Consider the following 24,362-nt stretch of genomic DNA (forward strand, 5'->3'; position numbering starts at 1 on the left):
GAAAAAGGCCACCACATTATGGATAAGGTTCTAAACCTTCTCAGTATGAGGAGAGGAGTATTTTGACCAGTGGGATATTTACGGGTTGTTACGATTTTTCAAAATATATTGTATTTTATATTTGGTTTTGTATAAGTTACTTAAATATTATAGCAGCCGAAAAATAAAAATAAAAAAGGAGAGGTTTTTCCAGGATTGTTTATTGTTAGGGAATTCTCCATTAAGCCGCTCGGGATTTATGTTTCGATGAGCCCTATACGGTTCTAATTAAATAAAGATACATTGTATTACACTTATAAATACGTTTTTCGACGCCTTAGTTTGCTTCGAAAAAGATATTTGGCAAAATGTTATTTTATAAAATAAAATGCACGTAATTAGGTTACATTTAAAATTTACAATTTTTCCCGCACTACACCTCAGTAGCTGTTACTCGGTGCATCTTCATTTAGTTTATGTTAATAAGTTAGTGCTTAGTTGCGGAGCCGTCAGCATTTTCACGCGAAACGGCAAGCTGCACCTTATCGGATCAGGCGAAGGACGAGGTTTTGAGGGTTGTTTCAGGGGTGGTGGGAGGTACAAAAGGCCCGTTAGTGCTGGCTATCCCGCCGTCGTGAGCGGACGTTACGTTGTATCGAAAACTCGTGTTCGTTTTCATTGCCTCCGGTTCGTATATCCATAGGTTAATCTAATTAAGTGTCGCGTAAACTGACTTCTCAGGTGAAAATTGCTCTTAAATATTATCGGAACAAGGAATGATACCAGCTCTGATAAGGAAAGGAAATTAAAGGGTATGCATTGTTAACGTAAATATTATCATAACATGATAACTTTAGTTCTTTATTTAAAAAAAAAAAGATTTTTAAATATAATTATAATATTTCGATGAGATTTGATGTGCGAGCATCAAGGGTCAATGACAAGTATGGTAATTCAGAAATTTAAAATATGAATTATTGTTTTTCGTAATATGAATATTTTATTTCGCGACATACTATTTTTTTATAAACTGTATTACTTGATTATGATGTTATGTATTATGTTTTATTATTACTTGATACATTATTGTTAATATGACATATACCTCCAACTTATAAATTAATGCGTAATATTAATATGCTAGATGTCTGTAAGTTATCTTGACTTTTAAAATTTACTATATTATGTTATTATCAATGTACAAATACGATTATTGGGACATTTTTGACGTTTAATTTAGTAACTATTGTTCAGTGCTTGTCAAGTGTCTTACTTGCTTCGTTTTCTTGCTATTTTTCTTAGAAAATAGTGAAGGATTAATGGAGCTGATTAGAGTCTTGTTTAAATTTCGAATGTAACGTTGATTGGTGTGTATAAATACTGTCAATGACTCGGGCGTACAGGCGAACCGTAAATTAGCTCGTTAGATGTGGGACATAAAGCCGATTTCACAAGAGTCACAAATTTATTTACTAAAACTTTGTGTATATATACATATATTGTTAGCAGTCCGAGGTGTATTGCAAAGTAGACAGAGGTATGTATATTGGTTTTTGTTACGGAAATAATTTTCATATGCAGATTTACGTACAGAAAGAATGCAAATGAAGCGGTCCCGCGGTTACACGTTGATAAAATGCAAGAACATGTTCCACAGACAACGAATCATTTCAATGAATTTTGATTGCAATTTGAAACTAATACTTTGCTTGTTATTAGTTAATTATTAGTTCATTGAATAGTCCGTACTTATCAATATTAATTACCTATCTTGGATTGGTTTGCATTTTATATTGATAAATTGCAAACATAATATGTAAATAATATAACAGCTGAAGATATATTTTGAAGTACAGTTAGAAGAAAAAGAAACCTAGTTCATTTCTGAGTTATAAACTTTAGCACTTTGGAAATTTGTCATTGTGTACATGATATATCACTACCAAAAAAAAAAAACAAATAAAGGTGGTACAAAACTTTCGGAGTGGTACATATATTACATGCTCCATGACTGAGGCAAATCTTATTACGAACTAATTTAAAACCTTGCTTGAGTGTCAGGCAACTGAAGTTATATTTTTATGATGTTGAGCAGCTTATTATAAGAAATAAACTACGAGTAGTTTAATCTATCTTCTTAAGCTAATTAGGTTGGCCTGGATTATATTTACCCTGAGCTACGAAGAGATTTACATTTCTATTTTGTGGTATTTAAATTTTTAGCTCTTGATTCCTTCAATGAAAATTATATAAATACTAAAATTTATAGGCAGAGCGCAACTCATATTGTCGTATAACTTGTATAGACATTAATACGAGTGAACAGACACAATCGCTTTGAATATAACGGTTTTAATTGTTTTTAAATTGGTTTTACGTTTATGTTAATTTTGTAAGTTTACATTTAGCCAATAACATATACTCGTAATACTCAATTTTGTATGTGTGAAATAATCTTACGATTATATTTATAATTATAAAATACTATCTACCCAGTTTCGCTTAGAATAAGGTTATCTAAAGAAAATTTAAAATAAAGAATAAATATACAAAGTTTTTTTTTCGTTTCATTGGAGTAAAAATATTTTCCAGCGTACGTCTTGTCACCAAAGTTTCATCACAATCAAATCGATAGATAGAAGAAAACGTCGAAAGCCAAATATAGCCGTTGCAATGTCTCTCTAAATTTTTTGTAAAGATTTACATATAACAACTTATTGTGGGTCGACCGACAAGCACAGCCTAATTTTCATAGAGATAGTCATAAAATAAAAACATTCATGCAATCACATGTGGCAAAGACCATCTCACATCTCAAAAAGGTTTGGAGCTAATTCCGTCACGCCGCTCCAATGTGGTTTAGTGGATACACGTTACAGTACAGTTCGGTACTATTTTATCCAGCTCAAGCAGATTTCCTCTCATTGTCTTCCCACACTAACGAATACGTGATTAATTATAAACACATATTAAGCACATGAAAATTAAGTAGTCCTTGTCCGGGTTTGTACCTGATTTAGTTAATATTCATTTGTTTTTTTTTACAATCTCGGACCTCATTTTTAGTATAGTTTATTAACTACAATGTATTTTTTTAACTTTTTGTCACTAAAACCTGAACTCAATTCCGATATGTTAAGGGTGTCAGAAACGAGGGTAGATGCAGAAATTAAAAGAAATGAAAAATAAGTCTTCTTTTTAAACTGCAGTCAGTAAAATAGAAGCACATTCGTTATTTATGAATAACTATTTATAAAAAAACAACCTCTTCAATGAAATACTGTGCATGCAGAAAAGGTATTAAGATTAACTTTTCATTTTCTTTCCACGTGAAAAATTCTATTGCGTCTTGTCATGAAAGGAGCTTACTCAATGCGTTTTCAGGTTATTAGGTTATCAAAACGTTTCTTTGTCGTACTGAAAATGTAGCTTTGACCTGATTATTGTTTGTTATGTAAATAATCGGCAAGTATCCACAAAATTTAAGTGATATTTGTGATATATTATTTTATGTTGTCATACAAAAATATTTCATACACCATAATTCAATTACTTATATCAAATTTTCAGTTATTAGTTCGGAGCATTTTCCTGTACAATAATGTAGAAGTAAACATAAAATACCGTATACTTACATGAAAAAAAAAACAGCTTATTATATCACGCTGATTCACTGTGGGGCGGCAAATATATGTGACAGAATATCTTTTGACACATGCTTTAGCACTCAGCATCTTTTCTAATCCAGTGCGCAATAGTCTATAGTTTACCTACAGATAGTCAAAATATAAACTATTATCTTGTATGGAAATCGGTAAGATAAATATTCGAAAATTGAGTTATGCTGCTTAGTCAAAGTCAAAGTCAAAGTCAAAAATCTTTATTCAATATAGAAATGTTTACACTTGCTTATTGATTGTCAAAAATCTACCACCGGTTCGGAATTTAGCATCTCGGACCTGAGAAGAACCGGCGAAAGAAACTCAGTGGGATATATATATATATTTTAATTTAACCATTATTATGTACAATGATAATTATATTTTAGTTATTTGAAGCAGCCTGGAGGCGATCATTACATTCCCAAGGTGTGCAGTCAACTAAAAAGTCATTAGTGTTGTAATATCCTTTAGCACACAAACGCTCTTTAACGATTCTTTTGAATTTTATAATTGAATAATTTTGAACGTTTTCTGGGATCCTGTTGTAAAAACGTATACATTGCCCCAAAAAAGAGTTACTAACCCTGTGTAATCGGGTACTTGGAGTAACAAGTTTATTCTTGTTCCTAGTGTTAATAGAATGTACGTCACAATTTCTGGGAAAATCGTTTATGTTTTTGGGTACATACATAACATTATCAAAAACAAATTGAGAAGCGACAGTCATTATTTTAATTTCTTTAAATTTATCTCTTAACGAATCTTTTGGGCCCAGGTTATAAATTGCACGAATAGCCCTCTTCTGCAGTACAAAAATAGTATTAATGTCAGCTGCATTACCCCAGAGTAGGATGCCATACGACATTATACTGTGGAAATAACTGAAGTACACAAGGCGAGCCGTATCCACATCAGTCAAAAGTCTATTTTTTTTTACCGCATAGGCTGCAGAGCTGAGTCTATTCGCCAACTTATTTATATGGGGGCCCATTGGAGCTTAGAGTCTATTGTCATACCAAGGAACTCTGTTGATTCTAAAACATCTAATGCTTCCCCGTTTAAGCGTACACTCGTTTTGACACATCTTACATTGGGAGTAGTGAATTTAATACATTTAGTCTTTTTACTATTTAACATTAAATTATTAACACTAAACCAATTTACTATTTCAGAGAGAGTATTGTTCACATCGTCATATATTGAAAGACGTCTTTTTATTTTAAAAATTAAAGAAGTATCATCAACAAACAATACTATCTCGAGTTTATCACCTAGGAGATGTGGCAGGTCATTTATATAAACAAGGAAGAGAAATGGTCCAAGAATTGATTCTTGAGGGACCCCCACAGTAACTGGAGACCCGGGAGATCTCTTTCCATTTACATCAACCCTCTGAATCCGATTGCTCAGATACGAAATCAGAAGACTGAGTGCAGTGTCCCTAATTCCATAATGACGTAGCTTCCTGACCAAAGTTTCGTGTTGCACACAATCAAAGGCCTTAGATAAATCACAAAATTAATAAGTTACATTAAATAAGTTTACGATTCGGATATAAAAATATATTACATTAAATAATTTTTGAAAAATATTTGTTTATTACGAAAACAGTTAAGAGAAATATTAAAATTCGATACTTACGCTATCCGATTTTAGGGCATCTACATGTATGAATACATTTATGATGATATTGTAAATCAACCCAAACCACTACTGTAATAATAAATAATAATTGTACTTAGTTTTTTTTCGTCCATGACAATTGAAGACTAGTACAACCCACTTATTTATTATTAAACCGCCAAGCGATGACCGTTTGTGTTTTATTTCTGGAGTAGAAACAACTTACTAGTTTTAACTCAGCTAATTTTAATGAATTAACGTTTATACTTACTATCCAGTTGATCATGCAGATATTAAGGTACAACAATTATTTTTTTATAAAATCGCATAATGATGACAAACGCGAAAGGTTTTTTTACTTATTTTGATCGAGAATAAACCGCTCTTCTATATCGCACGGACTGGATCAGAATCCCGTTCGTTTTAATTTTTTCTGCAATTTGGAAAGCTTCCAAAAATCTGTTGACTTCAGTTCCTTTGAAGTTTAGTAAAAATGGACGGATAGCTTTTCTTAAGATGATGCAAAATAGATTTATATATTCGATTAGGACATTTAATTCGTGCGATAAAAGCCGTTAAAAAAAAAAACAAAACAAAAACATCGCCTTTTTTGTGTATTGTTACTCTTTCCCTTTAATCTAAAACCTTGTCACCACGTGTCAGAACATGGACGCTTTGGAATGAAAATAATTGATTTCAAACAAATGAATACTGGCATGGTAGTGATGATAAATATAATTACCTATTACAAACAGGATACATTGCTTTTGTTTTCAACTATGAGGCTTTAGAAGTTACCTCTATTATTCTGTAGTGCTGTAATTAGACTAGCTCTCTCAGCCACACACTGAAGTCAGGTAATTCAAAATCATGTTTTAGTACCAAGGAGACAAGCTTACCTATAATACGACGAAGATAATATTATAAAACTTTGCTTAATATGTTTATTTAGTTTCAAAATAATATCGTAACTTTACTGATTACATTACAAATTATATTCTATTACCTCAACTACTTAAGCAGTTTTGTTAGCGTATTAATTGCAAAACAAACATTTTAAGTCAAGCTTTTACCGAATTGGCGCTTGAAATTTAACTTGAAACAAAAAAAACCTAAACATTGCTACCTACTTTAGTAGGCAGCAATGTTTAGTTTTAATAGCTACTTTAATTGCATAATAAGCTTGAGAATATATATTTTATATGTAACATTTATTAAATAAATAATTCTTGGCATTCATTCCTTTAGAAAAAACGTAAATGGAAACGTCTGTACAAAAAAAATAAATAATAGAAGTGTTTTCTTAATCAATTTGTTAATAAGATAAAAGAAAAAAACACTTTTCTGCCGAGTATATTCGCGACAGATATTTACTAAGCAGTAACTTAAATCTCTGAATAACAATTCCGCTCCGGTCGTTATCTGCGTCTGACACACCTTCTTCAAATAAAAACAAATTCGATTATCACTTCATAATGAACTGAGTCCTATTGTAACGCAAATCCCTTTCAAATGCAAAGCTTAGAGTTATATAAAGAGGACATAGTTGGGAACGGATAACTTCATATGGACGAATTTTCACTTGGGCCATTGAACACTTAACGTGTTCACGCGGGCGATGAACTCATGCGCTCTTTACTCGGCAACTTGAATATCTTTGTGTCATATTCACATTGAATTGTATATAACTTTAGATAATTATATTAAACTTACGTCCGATATATGTAAATTCTATAACCTCAAACGCATTATATGACCTCGAAGAGCCTGCTTATGAATAGCTAAAAGTATTGTTAAATATATTATTACTTGGATATGTACCCACTTAAGAAAGCGATATTTTTGAAACTCCATTGATTTAATATTATTAAAAAACCATGGATAAAAAATATTTTTGCGTCTAATTGAGCAACTCCTGCTTTTGTTTTTGTTGGTTAATATAGACGGATTGTGTGTACTCTTGCTTTAGCTCATTGTGTAAAGATGTCAGTTGTTAATGAATGTTCATGACATTATACGCCAAGTGTTTAAAAACGTTTCAATTCTGTGCTATATTCCTTTTCTCGTTGTTGTGACCGAAAATAATACTTTAACTTCATTTATTATAATAGACATAAATTTGTACATAAATTAATTTTTGTAATAGTTAATTTATGAAAAAGCTTATTAAATAAGATCAATTGTATCAAATGTTTCTTTTTATATTAAGCATTAGCAGCCTGTAAATTTTCCATTGCTGGGCTTAGGCCTCCTCTCCCTTTGAGGAGAAGGTTTGGAGCATATTCCACTACGCTGCTCCAATGCGGGTTGGTGGAATACACATGTGGCAGAATTTCGTTGAAATTAGACACATGCAGGTTTCCTCACGATGTTTCCCTTCATCGCCGAGCACGAGATGAACTATAAACACAAATTAAGCACATGAAAATTCAGTGGCGCTTGCCTGGGTTTGAACCCGAAATCATCGGTTAAGATGCATGCGTTCTCACCGCTGGGCCGTCTCGGCTCGTATTATTTTGCAATGTTTAACCTAAATTCGTTGATATATCCCACTAGAATTTTGGTCTTTGATCAATTTACTTTTAAATTTATCAAATTAAAATATCAACAACTTAACAACGATATCTTGTACAAAGCAGGATTCAAATTGTGCTACTATATTCTTTATAATAAAGTTAGATTTCATCTGCAAATTTGTCCCGTGAAAGGAGGTTCGTAGGTATAAAAAGTAGCCTTCCTTCTTCCTTCCTTGGGATTCAATCTAGCTTGATACCAAACTTTCATCAAATTCGGTTCAGTGGATTAGCCATGAAAACGCAACAGACAGCTCCTTTGGTATTTATAATATTAGTAAAGATATGACCCTACCTACGTAGTATGGCATTAACTGCGCAGAGAATTCCTAACAGTTTATACAAATACTATTTGAGATACATCAATGCAGGCTATTACTGCAAATTACCAACACAAAGGATGCGATAATGGTGAAGTGTTAACGATTTCCATTAGACGTTATTGGTAGACCTGCTATTTGTGTTCCCATATTTGTAGGTTAATAACTTTAAATGATTATACGAGTATAGGTCTCGGTTATAAATACCTAACCAAAACAACCGACCATTTCAGTTGATTGAGATGAAATTTCTAAAATATCTGTTTATACTATTATATCTTAGTAGTTATTTTATAAACGACACACGTAACTTAAAGTATGTATTACATATAAAGTATATTTTTATTAGTTATACATTAAAATTTTTATATCTTTTCCTTATATAATTCTGTTTGTCTTCCTAAATCTCCTTAGAGTTATCGATATTGCTTAGAAATCCTTGGACATTTTCCAACAGAATTCAGACTGACAGTAAAAATGTCGAAACTTTTGCTTTATTGAATCAGATTCTGCTACGCGGGTCTGTATCAACTGGTGAACTAATGTTTAACTTAAAGATCTTGGTACAAGAAACTTTTTGGAATGTATCTATTTTGTGTCACAATGAGTGACACATAATATATTATAGAATTTGAGTAAAATTGATTTTGTTATTATCCTTTCATATACGTAATAGTTAAAAGGGTTGTTAACGATTATACTATTGTGTGAATACAATAAATCAAAATTTATAAAAGTTCTTTCTCTACAATTAATATGCTTTTGTAGTTTCGCCTCTAGTGAAGGCTGTGATAAATTGTTTCTTAAGCACTTAACTTTTAAGAAAAACTTAGTGTTACTAACCTAGATATTAACTCCTATACTTGACGAATGGTTTCGCGTGCCTTTACCCAACCCGTTATCACGACATTGTAAATTAATGGGCTTGAGCAAGCAATTGTCTTTCTAGAAATTGAATAAAACAGTAAAGTAAGAATTTTATTACTCATAAATGCTGCTATATGTTTAATAATAATGCATTTTTTTATATAAAAGTCCTTTTTGAACATATTAGTAAAAACTCTCCTTAGAGGAAAGGAAGTAACGTCTGTCCTCATCCAGAAAATGAGAGAAACTTGTCTAAATTCAGACTTTTTCAGCATTTTTTCCCCGAGGACATACACATCTGTCGGGAGGTTTTTAAGTTTAATCTCGTTCCGCAGTACTGGATCGTTGGTGCATACGGTGGCGTGAGGCTGCCGTCTTCTTGAACTTTAAATATCTTATTCAATGTAACACAAAAAAATGGTTAAATAACTTATTTTACATATAAGTAACTCTAAACGGGTAATCACAAAAAGGAATAAGGTTTTATTTAGCGGTGAACCCACTAAATAAAACCTGACACTGATTAGTGCCTCCCAACACTAAATCTCTAATGGCCTAACCTGATAATCTAAATCAATTTTACTAACTCTTGGTTTCGGCATCTTTCGAGGAGCAATCCTCTACTGTGATTATAGCTATCACCTTCAATAATAAATAATTTATTAAGATCGTACAAAATTAACTATAAAACTATAAATAAATCATAATCTGTGAATGATGTTATTATAGCGCCAAAAATTACTATAGCTTAAGTGAAAAAAAAATGAGATTTTTAATTGACGCGATATGATTGGTTGAATAATAATCTATGATATTCATAATGGATTCACCAAAAAATAGCATTTTGGTTGTCGAATAAGTTATAGAAACTTTCAAACAAAAATTAAAGTGGATATAAGTAGTTAAGTGGAATAGCTTGAAGTACTTGAGTACTCCTTTCGTAATACAGAAGTTAAATAAAAAACTTACTATCTTCTATAGTTGAATTAACGAGGACTGAAATCACTATATATTTGTGTACAATTTTAAGTGAACGAATAAAAATAGATCTTGCATGTTTGTCAAAAACTCAACTTGACATTGGTAATTACATTATTCAGAACTGAAATGCATAATCATATATCGAATAAGCGGTATGTGAGGTATTCATATTGGCTTTGGCACAGCAAGCTATAGTATAGTTAGGTCCAGGGTTGAGTGTGCACCACACCGAAAAACATGTAAAACAATTATTTAAATCAGACTTTAGACAAGCACTTTTAAATCTTCATAGTTATAGATAAATTAAATATAAATTCAGCTTGTAAATTGTACAAAGAAGAGTAACCAAGATACTCAGTCGTTAACTTTTTCATTCATCATATTTGTACTTATAATTATCACCTACGAATGAACTTTTATATCCTGTACGAAGATCAACGAAAAGTAACTCGCGAAGTTTTATCATTTATAACTTTTTTATACAGAATCATATCTTATACATATATTAATAATGTTATACAAAAGCTTAAAATGTATACATCGCTAAATATAAAATGATTAGGATTTTAGTATAGAATCAAATACCTTGACCCCAGGAAGGATGTATTGACTTTGCGAAGTCGGAAACTTGGTGTTACAAGTTTATCTTTACTGTTCGTGCTTATACAATGCCTGTCTCTGTTTCTATCAAAGTGATCCATTTTGTTGAGGACATACATTATATTGTTATATACACAACAATTTTGATGATAGTTTTTGGTACTTTGTTTAAAACACCACGAGGATATTCTCTAACAGAATTATCCTATAAACAGGTCAATCAGGCGTATGTGCAACTAATGCTTCCGGAAGTTTTTGCAGACTCAAAATCAGATGCCAGTTTGTTGCAGATGGTGTTTTTTTCTTCAAATCACTCAATGAAGTATTCGCTGATATTTATTTCATTTGTTTAAAAGAATGACATATCAATTGGAATGATTGAGTCACGTTGAATATTGCGCTGGTGCAATACAGTCATTAGATCTATTTTTCTTTCTTCGTGTGCTTTTAAATTACTCGCACCAACTATTGACGCATGTTGAAAGATACGCGGACGCATTTACTCGTAAGACATATCAATAATAAGTAACAATTATCTTATAATTCTCGCACACCCCATTTAGTGCCTTGATGGAATTATGGGTGAAACTTACACGCCGTTATATTATGTGTATTTATTATTATTATAATTATTATTTATAACACGATATTTTAATTTATATCTAGCAAAGGGTATCAGTTACTGTATAACATACTGGCTTCGTACGTAAAGGGAGTAAAGTGTTTTTAGGTTTCTAACTTCAAAAAACAAAGAGTTCTATACAAAGTCATGTCTCCGATTTTTTCTGTCCGTATTCATGTTGAAAAATTGAAATGTGATGTGATGTCCTATGTTCCAAACATCACATTTGTAGAGTCAGTCCTTAGTGTATTATGAGTGTATAGTACCTACCATCTGGGTAGGTACCAAACACTAATAATACGACTACGGGCTTGCAGAAAGACCTACCACCAAGTTAGTATGGTCGTGGGCATAATACATAATTACATTCGACACAACCGACGAGTACAACAAGCGAGATAAATTATTATAGACACAAGTAAAGTACGGGACAACTCAGAAACCAGTTGAATTTTTGACCTTGGATTATATGTGGTAAACATATAAAATATGTAGTACATGGGGTTAACCAGTGCTTAATTCTTAATTCAAAATTAATTAAGAGAAATTCGCATTGCATATCGTAGAGCATCTGTGAGAGAATAGATTTACTTTAGTATAGGTTGAGTTGACTATGTAGTATCCAGTTAAGGTAATTAATTATTAAAAAAAAATAACATATTATCAAAATATTTATTTATTTGTTCATGTGTTGTATACAAGTCAACACAAAGCGACACATATATTTGATATGACAAGAAGAAAAACGTATTAGAAGTGGATAGTTTCCATAATAACACAACCTTACCACATTTTTTAACATTGAATGAAACCAATGAGAATTCGTACAGTAAATCACTCCATAGTTAGATATTGAATTTAAAAAAATCTATGGTTTATGAAACTTTATCCAATTTATTGAAGAAATTTACCTCAAAGTAATTGTTAATATGTTTTTAAAATTCATTTTTTACTCTGAACTTGGAATTTATTTCTTGAAAACCTGGAAAGCGCATGTGATGAACATGGGGAACGACTATGAAGTCCTTAAGTCTGATGAAAAGAGCCATTAAGGTTCTTGGGAGATTACCGCTGTAGTATCTTAAGACAAACCGACCCTAATGAATATAAACGAAAATATAATTTCTGTTAGTTTTGGTTACCTACTTAATTTGGCTTAAAATACGTAAGAAATGTGTAATTAATCTAGCAAAACAAAGCAGACGTTTTCCTGCTTGTGTATTTATAACAGTTGTCATGGTGATATAAGTTGATGTGATGCAGCGCTGTGCAGTGCTGAGTTAACACATCGAGGATAGTATAACATTATTCTTGGAAAAAATGCCAACACTCTTGCTAATCGGCCCAACGGTGTCGAACTCAATTAATCGTTCCATATATACCCATAATCAATTTCAGTATCGAAAAAGTATATGTAATAAATTTAATTTTAAAAACATCTTCTAAGAGAAAAATCTGAATTATTCTCTAAATCGGAAGATGTAGCTTTTGTACATTAAGAAGATCGATTAGTTAGGTTAACTTTTTAAAGTTTACTTTGAACGAATGAATCGTTGCAAGCGCAACATTATTGCAGCTGTTGTTACGAGTAATCTCAGTTTCAGACAAGCGATTTGGCTAGTTGGATAGCATCGCAAGTAGCATTAGCTTTAACGTAGTCAAATTAGACTGCTGTCTCTCATTTTATATGGATTGTGTGAGTTAGAGTTTACAGATAAATTCAGTAGTAATCATTTGTTTGGAATTGTATTAAATATATACCAATATTTTGTTGAAAATACTTAAAATTAGTATATGGTTAAACTCCCTTGGATATTGTAATTATATTTATTGATCTATATTATCGTTGACAATCTTTGACAACAAATTACTTTTTATAGAAAGAAATAAATTGGTATTCCCACGTTTTTGTGAATTGAAGAGGGAACACAATAAAAGTAGACTAAATTTAAGAAATGATTTTATTTACAAACACAAAACGTTGCAGATTATGAAATATATGTAATTTTTCTCCGTTAATACTTTATACAAACTTTTAACTTTAAAGATTACGTTTAAAAATTTACACAAGACGGCGCAAAAGAAGTAGCTTTTGTCTTGCATTTGAACGCGCGTTATTATACGAAAACGCAATGAAAGGCGTTACAGAGGTGTCAGTAACAAGCGTTGTCGACGGTACGCAGCAGCTTATGCTGGTTGTAAGTAAACAGTTTTCAGTAAAATATAATATTTCATAAAATATAATAAGGAAAATTAGTTTAGTTATTTAATTAAAAATGCAACTGTTCTTAGTTCGAAAGTTTGGAAACCGGCAAAAATGGCATTTTTTTATATGTTGAGTCTTTAATTTCTAACATTACGTTAAAAATATATCAGAACATTTCTAGAAAATGTTAATAGAAAAAGTCTCTTTTTACATTTCTTATCAATTTACTGTAAATTTAAGAAAAAATGTATAGATATAAAGTTATCCTTTATAAAACATCTCTCGTATATCGTTCTGAATTCGTAATCGAAAATCGAAACAGATGTTAAAAATGTTGTGTGCGATTTCAGAGGATATATATATCGAAATCACGCGTGTGGAAGTCTTTGGACGTGACCTAGTGTACCACCCTACAACAAATTCTAGTCTCAGTTCACTTATGTCATTCGAAATTGTATCTTATGGGTTATGCACAAGTATTCGTTTTCTTTGTTATTTTGTTTGTGTGTAGTGAGAGTGGTAACGTATGCGGAGCTAACCCTTATCAGTCAAACTGTAGTCGATAATACTACGTATGTTCTGTCACTAAGTACATGGCACACGGTCAGAATATTTAATGTACATAAAAATAAAGAACATAAGTTTGATTTTAATTCAAGTTTCTATTTTAATTATAATATTTATAATCCATCATATTTTACCAAGCTTACGTAAAACAGAAAACAAAAACAAACAGAAAAATATGATTGAATCGTATTAGACCGGGTTTCATAAGCATTTTGGTGCGAATCATTATTGGCAAGTATTAAAAGTAGTCGATCAGAAGCCCATCTGGGTACCACTCGCTCATTATATATTCTACCACCAAAACTGCAAACCCAGTGTAGTGGCGAATTGATGTTACAAGGAATGGTTAATATTATTTAAAGCTCCCATATTTATATAGTGATCACCATGGCCTATATGCCATGGTGATCACTTACCGTCAAGTACCACTTACCGTTTGCCCATCCATCTACTTATATTATTAAAATATAGTAATATCTATAGTCAATTTTCATACACTAATTTGATATTATGATATAGATATTATGATATAGATATTCCGTAAACAAACACACTTAATTCGTATAAGAATATAATTAAAAACTTATAACTATGTACACGACCGTTCAAACATGATATCACATGATGTTGTTAAGAACGCAAAATTGATAATTATTGTAATTCTATCCCTGTACATAAATCTACTAATACTATACATGAGAAAGAATGATTTTTGGTTTGAATCGTTAGTATATTTAAATAGACAGTTTAAAGCTCAGGGCAAAGACTACATTCACTTCAGGGAAATGGGCGGTAGTAAAACCACGGGCTAAGAGTTAGTTTTCCATAAAAGCAGAATCCACGTACGAGTTTGACTACGGTTACCATCATTGAGCGGACGTTTCGAAATCACGTCTCCGACACATATCTTCCCTAAACACGTCGAGCATACCTCGATAAATAACGTAATAGTGAAGATAGATATATAATATGAGTGAATGAGGAAGAGATATTAATGATAAAAATAGTATTTGACATTTAAAAAAATACTGGTGTAAGTATAGATATGATTTGATTCGTCGTTTGTCCAAATATAATTGTATTTCTATGGCGACCGATACACGATGTATACAAGATGTTTTTTTAGGCAATGCATAGTTTTAAATGCAATCAATGAAATGTCATCTTTATCTGCGCTGCATGTTTAACCTGTCTCCGCCCTTTATATACAAAACTGACAACTATAACCCGTAACCATGCTTGATTCAGTTAATGATAAACATGATGCATTGTCACTTACGAACAACGCTATTACGTATGTTCGTACCGTTGTCTTCAGAAACATCTGTTAATAAACATTTTTATAGTATTTTGAAAATAAATTGGAAATTATTAGAATATTTTTTTGCCTTATGGGCAATATAAATGAAAAAAATTATAATAATGGAATGCGATCTTTTAGGCTCATGTTTTATACCCTAGTTCAGTGATTTTCAAAGTGGTCCAGGTGGACCCCCAAATATTTTATTCGGGAAGTTAAATCTATATGGCCTAAAAAGAACAGCTTACATATATTTTAACTATATACGAAATATTCTAAAGGTCGTATCAAATTCATCCTTACTATGTTGTCGTGAGTAAAGAAAATAAGTTTGATAAATTCGAATATTCAACATTCTAAAGTTTTAAAACTAAAATGTATAGGAAACGATTGATTTTAGAACGACTAATTAAATAGACTTTCCTTGTTTAAATGTTTTTTATTTCCCTTAGCCGGCCCTAAAATGCATTAAAAAGTATAGCATAAAAAGGGGAAACCGCTGTTTTAATATTATATTACTAGGTTTAAATTTAAAAATACATTTTAATACTATGCTATAAATTTTACAATGCCTTATATTTTTACAGAAGACATTGTTTAAATATATATTTTAATACTAGAACAAGTAGTAGTTTTGTGTCTGCATTTGAAAAACAAAGTACGCTCAAAATATTTCTTTTATTTCCACAAATGCATTCTCAACTTTTCGCCCTGTTCCCTCGTATTCAAGTTTTATTCTTCGATTTTGCAGACACAATTCTGAAAGCTAAGCGAAAGCAAATCGTTATGAAGCAAAGTTTGACACCAAATTTTTGTAGCACATATATGTGTGTATGTGTGGAATGGCGGACGAATAATTTTTTGCAATTCGAAACTTGACACAGTTTAGATTTCAATAATTGCTCTGTTGGATATTTAAAATTTTCTGTTTGGCATTACATTTAGGAAAAAATATTTTACTTCGGAGTATAAGATGATCAATTTTAATTAATTAATAATATTATATTACAATTACGGGTTCAAAATCGGAAACGCACAGTTGTATCAATAATTCGTCTTGTATTTGTTGGTGGAGCAAACCTCATCGTTAGGAAATCTACAGTTGTATGAAATTCTGCTAGCTTGGTATAACAAGCTCTAGAAGAAAGGTGGCCTTCGTCTAGAAAAAATATATTATAAAAAAATTACTATCGATATAATATATGTATATTTATCATAATGTCATACATATAATTCCATCAATAAATTTACATGGTTTAAAGTAAACTGTTTCGAGTCCTTAACAAAAGTTTCACTTCCATTTTATTTTTGTCACTATTCTTTAGATTTTCGATAATTTTGCAGAAAAACAGCCAGTTTGTAGTGAAGTCAACGCATTTTCGTCTGATCAATGATTAAGCGCGAAAATTTCTCAGTGCCCTCATTCCATTTTATTATCAAAAAGTTTCATTAAAGAAAAGTTGACGGGTGCTTGCCGCTTTATTGTCCAATTCATTTGTCTGGAACGGTCGCAAACCGCTACTGTAAATAATGGAAATGCTGGGAGTCTAAACCGCCTCTTGTTGAGTCCCAGCTACTAGATTATTGTGCACCAAGTTTGCCTTACTTGTAGTTGTACATTAATAGAATACGAAGAACAAACTTTGTAACAGCAATAACAAGTTTACTGTAAGCGATACTTTACCCCGATTTGTATGTTTTGCTTGTTAAACAATGAGAGAGAATGCCTGTTTTTCCATCGTAAACTTATTACTAATAAAATATGTTTCGAAACAAACCAGTCAATGTTTATGTTAGGTTAAAATAATATAAGTTAATTGTCCCATAAATAAGAGGACGGCAGTTATAAAAATCTTCTTAAATATTCAACTAGAAAAAAGAATTCAACAATGTTATGTATACGAATTCTTTTCTATATAAGAATAACAATGATACAGAAAGATCTCTATATTTAAAGCTAAGATAGTTCTATCTAAATACTAGACATTATTTAATAGAAAAATATTACTTTGTGTCAGTGTACTATTAAGGTTATTATTTTAATTTATGTTATAGTTACAGATACAAATAATATCGTAAAACGGCGGAGTGTTTATTCACTGTTCACGTGAAACTGTTGCCGGGAAAATATAAATTGAACTCGTCTGAAATTATATCGTCGTATCATGATATAAAGTACAATTATGCGTCATGTGTATTTAAGAATATTCGTATTTTCTGTGTCGAAGTTCATAAATTTTTTGCTTTGTGCGCATTTTTGTAACTTTTCATTGTATATAAGTTTCATTGTATATATTTCATAAATTTTTTTTAAAAAAAAAGCTAATTATACTATACAATAAAAAATAGAAAGACCTTCTGTATATTAAAATGTTGGCAGTTTGAAAAATGTCACTTTAAGAAATTGTCAAAAATAGTGCTGATTTCTAACTAAAATTGTGCAGAAATAAAATTATATAATTTGGTTTTAATTTAACTAAGCTGCGAAGAAGTATATTTTTACCACTCATTTTCTGCATGGAGTTCATAGCGCCATTCTTGGCAAGCTAGTTCTTTCACAAACAGAGCCAAATTGTCGAATAAAAAACTTTGAGCGTTATCTTAAGCTTGAACAATACTAACTTGGAATATTTTAGAAATGAATTCAACCTTTTTGGGCATTATGTACTTAAACTTAAGTCTTATCCGTACCAACTCGACGTAAATGAGAAGGAATGTTAAATACCTGTGTACCTGGAAGTTGCGTTGCCGAGTCCCGGTTAGCTATCTACCTTTTCATGAGACTACATCACAAAACTCATTTGGCATTCAGCCACCTACAATAGCTCGCGTAGATGTAAGGTCTTTTTAAAAAATACTTTTTATCCAAAACTTTGAGGCAGCATACAATTTGAAGTCAGCTCCGAAGCCGACTTCATATTGTGCAATGTAGAGCTGACAAATAGTATACCAGTCTGAAGTTATCCGTTACCGTATTTCTGTTAGACAAAAATATTTCTTTAGAAACGTTTACGAATACTATTTTATAAATATAAAATCTAAATTAATACTTCGGTTGGATGGACGAGTACGAATGGTTCGTTAGTTCAGTCATCAATGCAATGCTGAACGCATCCTACTGGCAGAAAAACTAGCATCGGCAAACACAAATCACCCTTTTCCTGTTACGCCATTTCCCACCTTTTTATTGGTTAAAAAAGCGTACAGCTAATTTATACATTTTGGAAGCGGTTATGTTTTGCTGTATGGATATAGAAATAATTTAAAAAATAATTGCTTTTAATTACTACTTTATAATAATATTGTTTGTTATGGTGGCACACTTTGAAGGTGGCGTTTATCAACTCGACCTGTAGCTTAAGATCATCCCATGCGGTATTTGTTTTATTACGTGGAGTTTTTTTAATGTAAAATAACACTTATTTGTATTGTATTATTAATTTCAAGTACACCACTACAAACAAAATGAGGTCATTTGATAATGTTTTCAAACTAGACGTAAGGCGCTTAATAATAACGATCTAGGATCGTTACTTATATTATAAGATTATTGAAGTGGTTGCCAGTTTACTATATTATTTATTTATATCAAATTTGCTCATAGGATTACACTTATGTATGTGTTTATTTTTTAGCAATACAAATGTCAGCGTTAGTATAGAGCAGCGACGCCGTTTGCCAACATTTATTTGCTACCGTCAAAAGGAAACATGTTTGAAGTTTACACAAAACTCGTATATCGAAAAATATTTTGTTATGTCAACTTTCGTAGTACACACTTTCAAATAATTGCATATCGAATTAAACATCCATATTTATTTTCTTAAATTATTTTATATTTCATTGCTTCATAATGATTTATTTTTATACACAACGAAATAAATCCTTTGTCCCTTCGGATTTGTGTTCGGGTTTAGAGTTTGGTTATTGTAGTCCACTATTTAAATAAATGTTATTTTTATCTTACTATATAATAGCTAATATGCTTGCGTTTCTGCTCGCATAGATTTTAACTTTACGCAAAAATGTTTGTACTTCATTCCCGTCGGTAACATTTTGCAAAATAAAAGTTTGAAAACTATATGCATGTTAAAATGATCTAAACTATTGTATAGTCAGGTCCTTTAGTGTACATAAATGTAATCTTAATTATATCTATTTTTATGAAGATTTTGTATGAAGTGTAAAAACTGTACATAATATGCATATTAATTAGTTTTTATTCATTCATTTTCACCCATTCATTATCAGAATCATATAACGTTATATCTATAACGTATATCTCCATACAGTCCTAGTCAATATAATGGGCTATTCTTAACACGGATTAATTAAATAAGTTTGAATAATTTACTTATTAGTAAATAATTATATTAATTTTATTAACTTTTACCTACAGCTCTTATTTAATAATGGATTTGTATTAAAAAAAAAGTTTTCAATTTCGTGTTACTGCTCGACAACACTGAGACATTATTTATTTATAAAGAAAAATCGTTTTCTTTTTCATCTAAATGAAACGATGCATTGATAATGAAGACCTCACCGAATATTTCTTAAATTACGGCAGCTCTCTCTACAAAAAATTAGCTCCAAAATACAGAAAAAAACATATGAAGATTATACCTATTATTAACTATGGAAATATTGTAATACAAATAATAATATCTAGATACGGTTTTACTTACAGACAGTTTTAGCGGATGTTTAGTTAAATTCTATTCTATTTTAACTTTAAATTATAATTTTAACTAACAATATTGATTACTAGACCAACGAGAATATATACTCGCTGGTCTCTTGGTACATAGTTCCTTTTTCGATTCTCCTTCGTAATGATTAATTATATTATTTTAATTACTTGTACATTTAACTTAAATAGTAGATACAATTTTTTTAATATATGATCTATTAGTTGATTTGATATGGAAATGGATATTCCCACGCAAGGGGACCTTTTAAAATTAATAACATGTTCTTACTTATTTGCTACTTTATCAGTTTTTAATTGTCATTCGAAAAATTATGTGGAAGTGTAGTAAAATTATTTATATTTTAGATAAAATTAGTCATATCAGAAATTCCTTACATTGCCGTACATGATTACTTATTTATTCGAGGCTACGTTCATACTGTACTTTTGTTACTTTTATAGCTTCGAGTCACTGACGTCATTCGTTTACGACGGCTAGTGACATTAATGGCCAGTAGCAATTCGTTATTTAAAAGCTCATTTATCTTATTTATTAGCATGCTATTTCTGTCTAAGCTGAAAAATTAATTGTGGCATTTACTGGTTTATAAGCCTGTTTTGTATGTAATTGTTTAATTATATTGAATTAAGTATTATTATTATAGAATGAATGATTAGTAACAACTAATCACGGTTATATTTTCGCTTCTACTTATATTCGTATGAGTTGTTAGATTTATTTATAGTGACTTAACACATTACGTTAGAAAATTTTAAGAGGAATTTATATTTCTTTATAATATTTTAAGGTTATAAGACAATAAAATATTATATGAAGCACAAATATTTATTTAAGTATTATAGTAGTAGCTGTAGTAATCGTAATATTGTATTAATTAATATTTATATTATTACTAATTACCTTAATACAGGTAAAGAAATTTGCATTGGTCGGAATGAAAATCGATGTGTATCCATCATTCCGCATTAGAGCAGTGAACTGCTCCTCAAGAGGAGAGCCTTAGTCTAGCGGAGAGAGAATTAGAGGCTGTTACTTACTCACTTATTATTAATTATAAAAACATTGTAAAACTAGTTTTCATCTGCGTGTGAGGCTAGAGGTCCCGGGTGTTATTTTAGGTTACCGTCTTTACTGTACCTACTCATAAAAACGTGTATGCAAATTTACGACGATCGGTTCAGTAGTTAAAGGAAAGCGAAACAAATATAAAAATAAAACTACTTTACTTATTTTTAAAGAATTGAAAAGTATTATTTTCTTCTGAACTACGTATGTCAAAAAATATTTTGATTCTACTCTTGCTTTCTTAAAATAATTTACTTACGAAAAGAAACTTCTGATTGAGTTAAATCAAAACTTTGTTTCATTTTAAATATGTAAAAATTTTTAGCAATTTCCTCTCAATTGGCCCTTAAAACTTGCTTTACTTGGTGGTAGGACTTTGTGCAAGCCCGTCTGGGTGGGTAGGTACCACCCTCTCATTAGATATTCTACCGCCAAACAGCTTTTTATTACTTAAGGATTTTAAATGAATGTAAAAAAGGTAAAATATATGTTACAATACAGATAACGCAAAAAGCGTATTTACTTAAATTATGACGGAACATATATTAAAAAATATACATTTTCAGAAACAAATAAGTTGAGTGCGTAGTATTTTCATTAGAGTTTTATAAATGGAAAAACAGTGTACGTTTTGTGTCATCGCATATTCATGGGACATTTTCGTGAGTCGACCTCTCAAGATTTGCGCACCGACTGAGTAAACAACGTCTAATGGAGGGATTTCTGGAGGTTACGTAGCGTTTATAAGCATTCGGTACTCTGTAATTTAATAATATATCGTTGAGGAACGTTCTTAATCCAGATTATGGAGAGTATCTTTTGCTTCCATTAAATGCGTTTTATATTTATTACAATTTAGAACACAATAATTACGTTCCGCTTAAGTTTAATTAAGGGGTGTGGTTAAAGCTTTTACTAATCTTATACTAAATCATGTTATGTATGATTAAAAAATTTGGAACTTTATAAACAAAAATTAAACAAGTAATTAAAACCAGCATCGATATAAAATAAAAATAAAAGTTATTTGCGGCGATAGATCCCAAAGCTATTAACTAAATGTGTTGTTTCGTTTTTTAAACAACAAATAAAAGTAGATTTTATCATTTTGAACAAACTTAACGGTACGTAGAGCGTTAGTATTCAAATTCTTACCTTATTGCAAAGTTTCTGAGCTCAGGTAATGCAACAAACGTGAGGGGTTAAATGAAGATATTCAGAATCTAGCTTGAGAACTCGGAAGCCTGTTTCTGGTCTTAAGTTTGTGTGACATGACAACAAATTTGCATTTGGCTTGTAACCAAATGTAATGTAGTTTATTGCGTGTGTTTTTAAAATATTAATATGATTAGCACTAAGTAAATGCAATCAATCTAATTACATGGATTTCTTACTTAAATCAAAGGAGGCGGGAACGCACTTTTACTAGTTACTCGAAATTAGACAATTTGCATTATATAAACTTTATATATTGATCTCGAAATAGTCTCTTATATGTATGTGTGTGTGTTCTTTGATTTATATATAGCATTTTTTTTTGCAGAAAATCAATCTATGTTTATATAAAGTTAGTATATATAGTTGAATCACATTCTATTTTAATAAATGTTTGTGTAAGAAAAATGTAAAAAGAATATACGAAGAAACACAGAAGGTACAGGCGGATAGAGCATTGTGATTGTTTTCTGTCATTTACTTAGTTTTAATTTACAAATTGCAAAACGGTTTAACATTTTCACTTTATTAAAAGTATTATGCATTTGTTAAGATAGAAAATATACAAAACGACACTTTAGTTATGAAAAAAAATAAGACCCAATTGGGTAGTTGTCTATTTCTAGAGCAGTTTCTTTTATTTTTAAAGTAAGTTTTTTTTTAAATTTTTGTTTATTCATTCTTTTATCTGGTTCTATAAATTATATGTACTCGTAACTAACTATTAAGACCTAATATGCGTTAATACACTTTTATTTTACACTGAAATATTTATTTAATAATATATATATTTGACTAACTAGGGGATACTCTCTTGTCAGCGTTCGCCCGGTGCACGTGTTGTATCTTGAGCCTATATATTTAAGAAATGTGAAAGTACTCAATGCTAATATAAAACATCTTACTGTCGATTAATTAATATACATTAAAAACTGAAGTGCTCCCATCCCGAAAAACTCTTACGCGAAAAACTCAAAACCTAACAAACGAATTTTATACGAATTTCACTCATGAACCGACTGATTTATTAAGCAGGTTTATGCGTATAATTCATTAAGATTTTGGGTAAATAGGCTGATACATGACAATCATTGTAGAAATTGTGAAAAAATATGCCGACCAATAGGAACTTGGTGGTAGGGCTTTGTGCAAGTCCGTCTGGGTAGGTACCACCCACTCATCAGATATTCTACCGCCAAACAATAGTACTCAGTATTGTTGTTTTTCGGTTTGAAGGATGAGTGAGCCAGTGTAACTACAGGCACAAGGGACGTAACATCTTAGTTCCCAAGGTTGGTTGCGCATTGGTGGTGAACTCGTCTGATTTTCTATGATATTTTTTTTAAATATTGCTTGTTATTCGGCAAGACTTTTTTTATTGTAACATACTTAGTTATATTTTGTACTGTACATAGCTGCTATATGTAAAGTATTATTTGCCTTATATGTTCTCTGAAATATATTATACTTTAATCAATCATTCCCGTACATAACATGAAAGTATTACTCTACGCAAAGTTTGTGGAAATCATTTATTGTAAGTAATAAAATAATATATCGTCACAATTATTTTAGAGACTGAAACTTGATATTACAAAGTTGTATATAGACCGTTGAAATAATTGTTAAATATTTTGTTTTAGAAATATTTTAATAACAAATTTGTTAAAACTGACTTTACAAAATTATTAAAAAGTACTCAGCAGTATTTTTTCTTAGTTGTTGAAGATTATATTACTTAAAAAGGTAGATTACAGATTAAAATAACAAAGAATATATAAAATTACGGATACGTCAAATATTTTGGAAGCTGATTATTATTTTGTAACTAAATATAGTGTTTGCAATAATTATTTCTATAATAGTATTACCATAAGCAATGTTTTTATTCATGGGGTGCTTTGTGTGTGTGTTACACAGTGAATGTTAAATGTTTCTTGTGTCTAGACCGTAGACAAAAGACTTGTAAAGCGTAGTGTATCACCATTTCGTTCAACTCGTGCCGCTTTAGTAGAGCTCCCCGTTTTGCGGTCAACGACATGTAGCGTCATAGCCATTTGACATGAA

At 30.7% G+C, this 24,362-nt stretch overlaps 1 protein-coding gene across 2 annotated transcripts in view; it reads left to right on the forward strand.

Annotated features, from left to right (window-relative positions):
- The first annotated feature begins 607 nt into the window (after window positions 1-607).
- Ten-a (Tenascin accessory) overlaps window positions 608-24,362 on the forward strand; it is a 315,700-nt gene continuing 291,945 nt past the window's right edge. For both annotated transcript variants that reach the window (XM_026635395.2, XM_064217160.1), the window contains exon 1: window positions 608-791. The gene's annotated coding sequence lies outside the window, so the exon portion shown is untranslated. The remainder of the gene's footprint in view (window positions 792-24,362) is intronic.

Source organism: Vanessa tameamea, chromosome 3 (assembly GCF_037043105.1).
Source record: "Vanessa tameamea isolate UH-Manoa-2023 chromosome 3, ilVanTame1 primary haplotype, whole genome shotgun sequence".
In the NCBI taxonomy this organism is placed as follows: Eukaryota; Metazoa; Arthropoda; class Insecta; order Lepidoptera; family Nymphalidae; genus Vanessa; species Vanessa tameamea.